The following is an 8,264-nucleotide window of genomic DNA, read 5'->3' as shown; positions in this document are numbered from 1 at the left end:
TGTCGAAAAAAAATTATAGCTCTATCTCTTATAGTCTCTGAGATCTAGGTGTTCATACGGACAGACGGACAGACACATAGACGGACAGACACACAGACGGACAGACGGACATGGCTATATCGTCTCGGCTGTTGACGCTGATCAAGAATATATATACTTTATGGGGTCGGAGATGCCTCCTTCTACCTGTTACATACATTTCCTGCCGGCACAAAGTTATAATACCCTTCTACCCTATGGGTAGCGGGTATAAAAATATTGCAAATTTTACAATATATGTGTAAAAAAATGTAAATATGAAACTCCAGCAAAATTTTTATTTTGATTATAGCCTGAAGACACCAAATTATTTTTATTTGCCAAAAGGCAAAGAAATTAAATATTGTAAAACACGAAACAAAAAAACGTCGATATGTAACGTGCATTAGTTTTTTGGTTGACAATCTGGTATATTTTTTACACTATGGTATATTTTTAATATAATAGTATATTGAAATAGAAAGAGTGTTCTGTATTTATTAGTCCATTAATTCGGTATATTTTAGTCATAACACGTCTGTCTGTTTTAATTTTAGTAAAAATAATTGTTTTTTTTTAGCTCTAAGAAGTCAGTTGCCTATATATTGTAAGCTTAGTAAATACAGTTTCATGCTAAATAAAAAAAAATATTATCAAGTAGTGCAAAAATGTTAGTAAAGGAAAAATCTTAATTGAACAACAGAATGCCAATTTTAAATATTTCGATCTTTTTTTTAACTAGATTTAAAAATTTGCTTTCCGGGTTTAATGTTGACATCATATAATTGTGATTCTAAAATTTATTTTTGATTTTAGCGCATTTGTTCTATTAATATACTCAAATAACTTAAATATAAACATTTTGTTTATTTTTTTTTATGTGTTCTTTGTGTAATTAGTAAATAATGTATTGTAAATTCTGAAAGTAAAGAAAATATGACATTTATTAATTTTTGAAAGTTTCATAAATTTCATTATGTAGTTACTAGTTTAAAATGAATATTGCAATTTTTGAATTTAGTTTAAATTGTTTTTTAACATATTTGAATTGAATTTGAATGCATTTTGTGAGAATTGCACCAATGTAACGGTAAAAGCAATCAGTCGCCACAATGCAGCACATACTTCGGTTAACATTTACGAGACCATCGGAGCTCAAAATGAAGTGAATATAATGCCAAACAATATTATTATTATGACGATTATGTGGCGCATATGTTTGTTGATAAACAAAGAACCGACCCAACGGGAGTAGTTGGAATTCGAGTACTCGAGTTTAACTGGAGTGCTGAACAGAGCTGAACAGAGCTGAGCTGAGCTGAGCGTGTTGAGGAGTCTATCGACTCTTGTCCGACGTGTTGACCGTCCGTACACCGGACTGCAATTGCCACTGGTGTGGGTCTGGGTCTGGGGAGGTCTCTCTCCAAAAGGGTAGCTGCATTGCTACTTCGACACAACACAGTCACTTACAACTGAGTTTTTTTTTGTTTTTGTTTGTATAAAACTCGTTGCGATATCAGTTGTGTGATACGCGAGGTACGCTGTGATAATGCCCTCATACAAGCTGAAAGAACAACCTACATACGAGAGACAGCAGCAGAGCACAACGAGCACAAGAACTGAAACTGAAATTGAACAAAAAATAAAAAAAACGCAGTAAGCACAAACTACATAAGGTAGTCGTCACATTTGTTTGCTGCTTGTTGTCATATCGTAAGCATTAAAACACTTTTTGATATGTACTTACGATCAGTGATTATGATTTAGCTCCGCAACTACAACAAAAACTCGGTGAGTTGTCTTTCCTCGGGGTGGAGGTTGGCTTATCGGGTTATGGGGGCTAACCGGTAGCTCGCTCGCATTTAATCACGCTCATTTTGCCCGGGGGCCGACAATCTCTGGTTGTTATCGCATTGTTCACATACAAACAGATACAGAGACATACATACATATATATATAGAGCTGATACAACAACGGCCCCCAAAAGCAGGCAACTGCCTGTATTACTATTAAAGCGAAGTGAGCGCACTATTGACATCTCTGTTGCACCCACAGCCTGAAATCAGCGACTACTGTTATCTGATAAAGATAGACAACGTCTATCGCTGGCCCCTTCTTACGCCCTTTGACAGCTACATAGCATATTTTGTATACTATATATGAGCGCTGTCTAGCCTACTCTAAAATGCGTGTTCGCGCCTTGTCGTCTGCTTTGCGATCGTTGGATTCCACATAAATCATAAATAGGCATATGAATACCCATTGATGAACATGACTTGACTCAAAACGAAAAAAAAACGAAATCAAATATCTGTTTTAGCACTTCAAGTGGTTGGCTTCCTTTTTACGTAGAACGAAATCGGCTTCAATCTGATCAGACGGCGCTAAGCTGAAACAGCAGACACAAAAAAAAAAAAAAGAATGAACCTGAAATATTATTGCGAATTAGTCTTAGTTGGCATTGTTTATCAGCTGAAGCATTTGCTTGGCAAGTGTTCACTAATTTAAAACAGCAACTCAAGTGCATTTCAAAGTTGTTCTGCCCCGTTCTGTCTGACTATCGAGCTATATCTCTGTATCTGTATCTGTATCTGGTATCTGTATCTGTTCGTACATTGTGTGCACATTCTGTAAGTGCATTGTTTGTTATTTGTCATGTAGACGACAGTGGCCACTTGGAATACAAAATGCACTTTGGAAAGTTTGTGGACTAACAACAACACGAAAAGTTCAAACTGACTCTTTAATGCTCTTACTATGCTTTACTCAATTTTCAAGTGAAAAAAAACTTAAAAGTTATTTCTAATAAAATTTCAAATTTTCTGCATTCAATTTACTACAAATAAAATCTTCTAATCATCGTTAAAAGTGCTCTATAATAATTGAGTTATGCTTGTATCGAAGACAGTGAATAAATGCATTTAGTGTTGTGATCTTTATCTATTTCTATGCCGTGCTCCAAATTGGCTGCCACACATCGATCATTTGTTTGTGTGCTGTTCGAGTAGTCAGCCAACTAACCAACCAACCAACAAAGCAACCAACCAACTAAATAAGCTGCCAACTATATATGTCACATATATGTTATATGGAAAAACAAAAAAGCAAAACGCTCTCTCACTGTGTGGTTGGCGGCCCATTGTTTGGACTCATATATCAAAATGTACGTCAATTTTCATGCTTTGGACACTTGATAGACTGAAGTGCTTTACATTGATTTCACCGTATACAATATACTCCACACAGTTTCAAGTGATTTATTGTAAAGGCTTGTTCGTGCACTCCAACTTGAAACTCATAATGAGCACACATCATAATCAACGTAAGCACACTGCGGCATAGAAATCACCTCATTAAGTGCCAACTGCCCCCCCGCTCCGGCCTTCGTTCCGCCTTCCACTCTACCATCTATATAGTATTCCATTCCTAAGTACAGCCAGATAATTGCGATTGTTCTATCTATTAAATGTACTCCCGTTTCGCACTTCGATTAATGTCAACCTGTGAAGGACGTTTCGCATGGACAACTGCAATAGCTCTTATTCTGAAATTGTTTAAATAACTATTGCATATTCAATTTGACAATAACACTTGTTGTTCACTTGTCGATGATTCATGTTACAAGCAATACGAAATTTTCTGCATTTTCATAGTAATTCGAGTGAGTCATACTTGAATTTATTTTCCAATTTCCACCTAAAGATAATTGAATATGAATCAAGCTGAAATCGATTTTAATTGGTATTCGAATCAATTCTTTAACACAAATTTTGTAAGTTGCAATTGCAAATGATTTAATTGATAACGCGTTTAAAGAGACTTTCCAAAAGAGACTCCAAATAAAATTGACAAGTTAATCTAATATATTGCGTGTGCTGTCGGCCATTATCGAAGTATATTTTACAATTGGCAATCAAGTGAATTACCGCAGAGCCGATTAAAATTTTCATATTCACAAATAATTTCGCTTTCTTGGCCCCGACGACTCTATCAGGGGTTTTTGGTGTGTTTGCCACATAATATACGATCGACCCAATAAACAGGAAATTTAATAAAGAAGAAAAACCTATTAAATAAATCATAATAATCTGTAGGCATTATTAAAATACTTTGCTATTTGTGTTATCAGCAAGAGCGAGACATAGAGACATAGAGAGACAGAGATGGAATGTGAAACGCATTTGAGGATATTGTTTTTCTGTTATTTTATTTTATTTATGCAAAATATTTCGAAAAGGAACACAAAAATTCAAAATTAAATTATATATGATTATACAATGAAAATTGTTTTATTTGCCATTTGGGTTTTTTGTTTTGTTTTATTTGGTTTTGTTTTTTCCATTTTTGTTTTTATTTTGGTTTCCTTTCGCTTACGTTTTATGTTTGGTTTTTTGGTTGTTCTTCTTTCTTTTTTTTTTTTTTTTTTTTTGTGAAACATTTTACAATTGTTATGCATAATTTGTCATGGCTTCTTTTTGCATTCGACTGCATTTTGCATTTTGTGTTGTTGCATTTTCCTTTTTTTCAAATGTAGCATGTTGCATATTGTTGTTGAAAATATGTTTTTTTTGCAATTACAATTTGCATGGCGCAATGTTTACACTTTCCACTTTAATAATAATATATATAGCGTACAATTATTGTTGCAATTACAATTGTCATTGAGTACATTTAATATTTAAATTTTTTATACGTTTCCATTTCGAACCTATGCAAAAATCATAGTTGACAAAAAGAAGTACACATTTTCTTTGTTATGTTTTAATTTTATTTTTTCGGTTTTCTTTTATTTCCTTTCATTTTCATTTCTTAATTTTGTTTTTCTTTTGTTTTTATGATGAGACTACGACAAAAACACATGCGACTTATTACACGTTTTTTTTTTCTTATATTTTTGTGTGTTGTTGTTTTGTTTTGTATTTTTTTTTTGGTTTTGTGTTTTTTTTTTTTGCATTTTGTTAATGTTTTGCTTTTAAATTTTGTGTAAATTTTTCATTTATGATATTTTTTTCTTTTTTACTTTTTATGTTTAATTTTATTTACGCAGGACGGGGTTTATTTCTTACACATTTGCATTTTCGCTTTCATTTTACTCTTCTCCTTCTTGTTTTTTTTTGTTTTTGCTTCACTAAGTGTAAATATCAATTGTTTTTTTTTTGTTTTTAATAATTTTCTTTTATATATGTATATATTTTGTCATTTTTATATATTAATGAATAAATTAAAAAAATATTCAAGCTTTGACTAGTTAGATTTTTTTGGTATTTACTTTGTGTGTTGTTGCTGTTGTTGTTGTTGTTGTTCTTGTTGTAGTTGTGTGATTTGAAATATATATATATATATTTGTTGCTGTTGAAGTTCTTGTCATACTCTAACGTCAGTGTCTGTATGAGTGTGCAGTGTGTGTGTGTGTGAGTGAAAATGCAGCCACCGCATAAATGTTTTATGGACTACGGATTTTTTTCTCTTTTTAAGCTGCTCTTTGAGGGTTCTGAATATGATATTATACATACTTATTTACGTATGGCGTATGTTTGGGCAAAAAAAAAAAAATTGAGGTTAACAAAAACAATGATTATAGCGGATAGTTTGGGAGTTTTGCTTGGAGCCTAGAAAAGCTTTACAATATATATTTGTATATATATATATATATATATATAAATGTAAGTACCTATGCATTGAAGCATATGAGTATTTTTCTCAATGTTCGCGCAGTTAAGTGTAGATTATTTGAGAAAGTGAGAGGTTATGAAATTTATATATGTGTCACAGCAATATGGATTTTGTGGGGGGGGGGGGAAGATGGTGGTAATAGGCCTGAGTAATGCAACCGAATGCAATAGAGAAAAGTTGTCATAGCTAACGAACGACAAAAGAAATTTGAAAAGCTAATGCAATGTGTGTGAATATCGCGAATCGAAATCGTATTTGAAATCATTGAATCTTGAATATCAACATCGAGTGCCTGTTGAAGGGAGTAAATACGAGTTTTGTTGTTGATGCTAAATATATATTTCATATACATTCACATACATATAAGTGTGATATACACATATACATATGTATATATGCATATATCATTATTGATTTATTCGTATAGTTATACAAATAAGGTTACAAACTTTGGTTTATAGCAAAAAATGTACTACAAATTACATTTATATAAATTGGATTTGCTTTGTGTTTTTATCTGAGTATTGGTTCATGAGTATGTGTGTGTGTATGGGTGTGTATGGGTGTGTGTATCTTTTTATTAAATGACAAAACGTCTCAAATCTGAAAGCATTTGGCATACACTTGTCAAATATTTGCCAAGCAATCGAGCTGAAAAATTAAACTAGCAATTTCAATCGGTTTATCTCGCCTGCCAGCTTGTCCGTCCCTCTGTCTGTCTGTCCGTCCGTCCGTCTGTCTGTCCACTTGTCGTTTATCTGTTCCCAGTGTCAATTGCTTTGATTCGGTCCGTCTATTGTCTATTGCTTGTCCAGCTGTGTGACTTGTTCACCTGTCCGTATGTAACATACGCTTGTGTCTGCAGTATTTACTTTAATTGTCAGTAATTGTTTTGATGCAGCCCATTGTGCAATCAGTTTTTAAGCGCAACTGAAGAGCAACTTGGGGTGAACCCTGAACATACTTCAATACTTTTGTTTGCATAGCATTGTGATATTGATTCAGTGTCATCGGTAGTTCTTGTTCTCGTTTTGTTGTTGTTGTTGAGTAGTTGGCAAAACTAACTTCAGTTCAACGATTTGTCTAATTTAACAAAATCATTTGATATGAACAAATCTATAACAAACACAATAACAAATTTGCTGCATACTCCCAGGGGCTCTAGTGTGCGTGTGTAAGTGTGTACGTGTGTAAGTGTGTTTATGTGTATGTGTTAGTTGCAAAAGAAGAAAAACCAGTTCCAAAAAATCTTGAGAAAATGTTCGAAAAGAGAGATTTTTGCAAAACTTTCTTGCTATTGAATAATCTCATTTCTTTCATATGCGTTTCATTTTGTTTTTTTTTTTGTTGTTGGCTATGCACTTGCATTTGTTGCTTAATTAGCTGCTTTTGTTAATATTATTTAGTTGCCTTACTAGCTGAGTTTTTGCTTTCATCATTTGATTTTTTTTTTCCTTTTCTTTTTTTTTTTTTTTTGGGTGTTGTGTATAGATACATAAATACATTTATGGACATTTTTGCGTTTTGCTTTTGCTTTTGCGTTTCTCATTTTCATTTTATATATTGTTAATACATATATATATAGCAATATATATATATGTGATTTTTGTGGTTTTTCTTTGCCATATATATAGCTGTATATGTGTGTATATATATGTATATATATATATTTATAGATTAGTACGCGTAGGTAGCTCTTAGGTTCACATGTGTCTGTGTCGCTCTGTACGTGTGTGTGTGTGTGAGTGTTTGTGTGTGTGTGATTTTTGCTTACGTATTTTGCTTATGCGTTTTAAAGTTTTAGCATCTACTCATCTTTGTTTTTCTTTTAGCATGCTGCGCAGTTTAACATTAATTGTAATGTTTTTTGTTTTGTAATTTTCATAGCAACTTTTCGGCTTTCCATTAGAATTTTGCTTGCGGCGCTAAAAAGTATGCTACGCTTTTTATATTATTTGCGAATGCCGCCATTTTGCATTATGATTATGTATGAGTGTATGAAAGTGGGTGTGTGTGTGTCTGACTGTCTGTGAATGTGAGTGTGCGTTGTGAATGTCTTGACAATTTATTTACTAGGAATATAATCTTCGTATTTTTCATTTGCTTTCTTCTTTTGCTTCTCAAAATGTTGCAATGCAATTGCGTTTTATTTGTTTTCTCAAATTAACATATTCTTGAATTTGCCATTACATTTCAAATATTAGCATCTTCTTTAGTCCTCTCAAATTCAATTCTTCTAAACAAGAACAACGCAGTACAAAATCATTTGTTTAATTTTCTATATCGCGCAAACATTTATTATTTTCCCTTGGCAAACATTTGAATTTTGCTCTGCATTTGGTTGATGTTAGGGAATGTGTCAAATGAAGCGCTTCTCCATTTGTATCCTTTCATTTGCACTTGCAATTTCGCGTCGCGCATGTTTCTGTTTACAATTTTCATTTTGAAGTATTTGTCTTAGGTTTAGAATGTGAGAAAGGGGGAGAGAGAGCTAGAGAGATGCTGTTTTTTTGTTGACTGCATTTTGTTTTGGTTTGTTTACATTTTTTTGGTTTTTGTTATTTTTGTTAAA

This window comes from Drosophila nasuta, chromosome X, assembly GCF_023558535.2.
Source record: "Drosophila nasuta strain 15112-1781.00 chromosome X, ASM2355853v1, whole genome shotgun sequence".
NCBI classification, from domain to species: domain Eukaryota; kingdom Metazoa; phylum Arthropoda; class Insecta; order Diptera; family Drosophilidae; genus Drosophila; species Drosophila nasuta.
Note: the sequence above shows the minus strand (reverse complement) of the source record.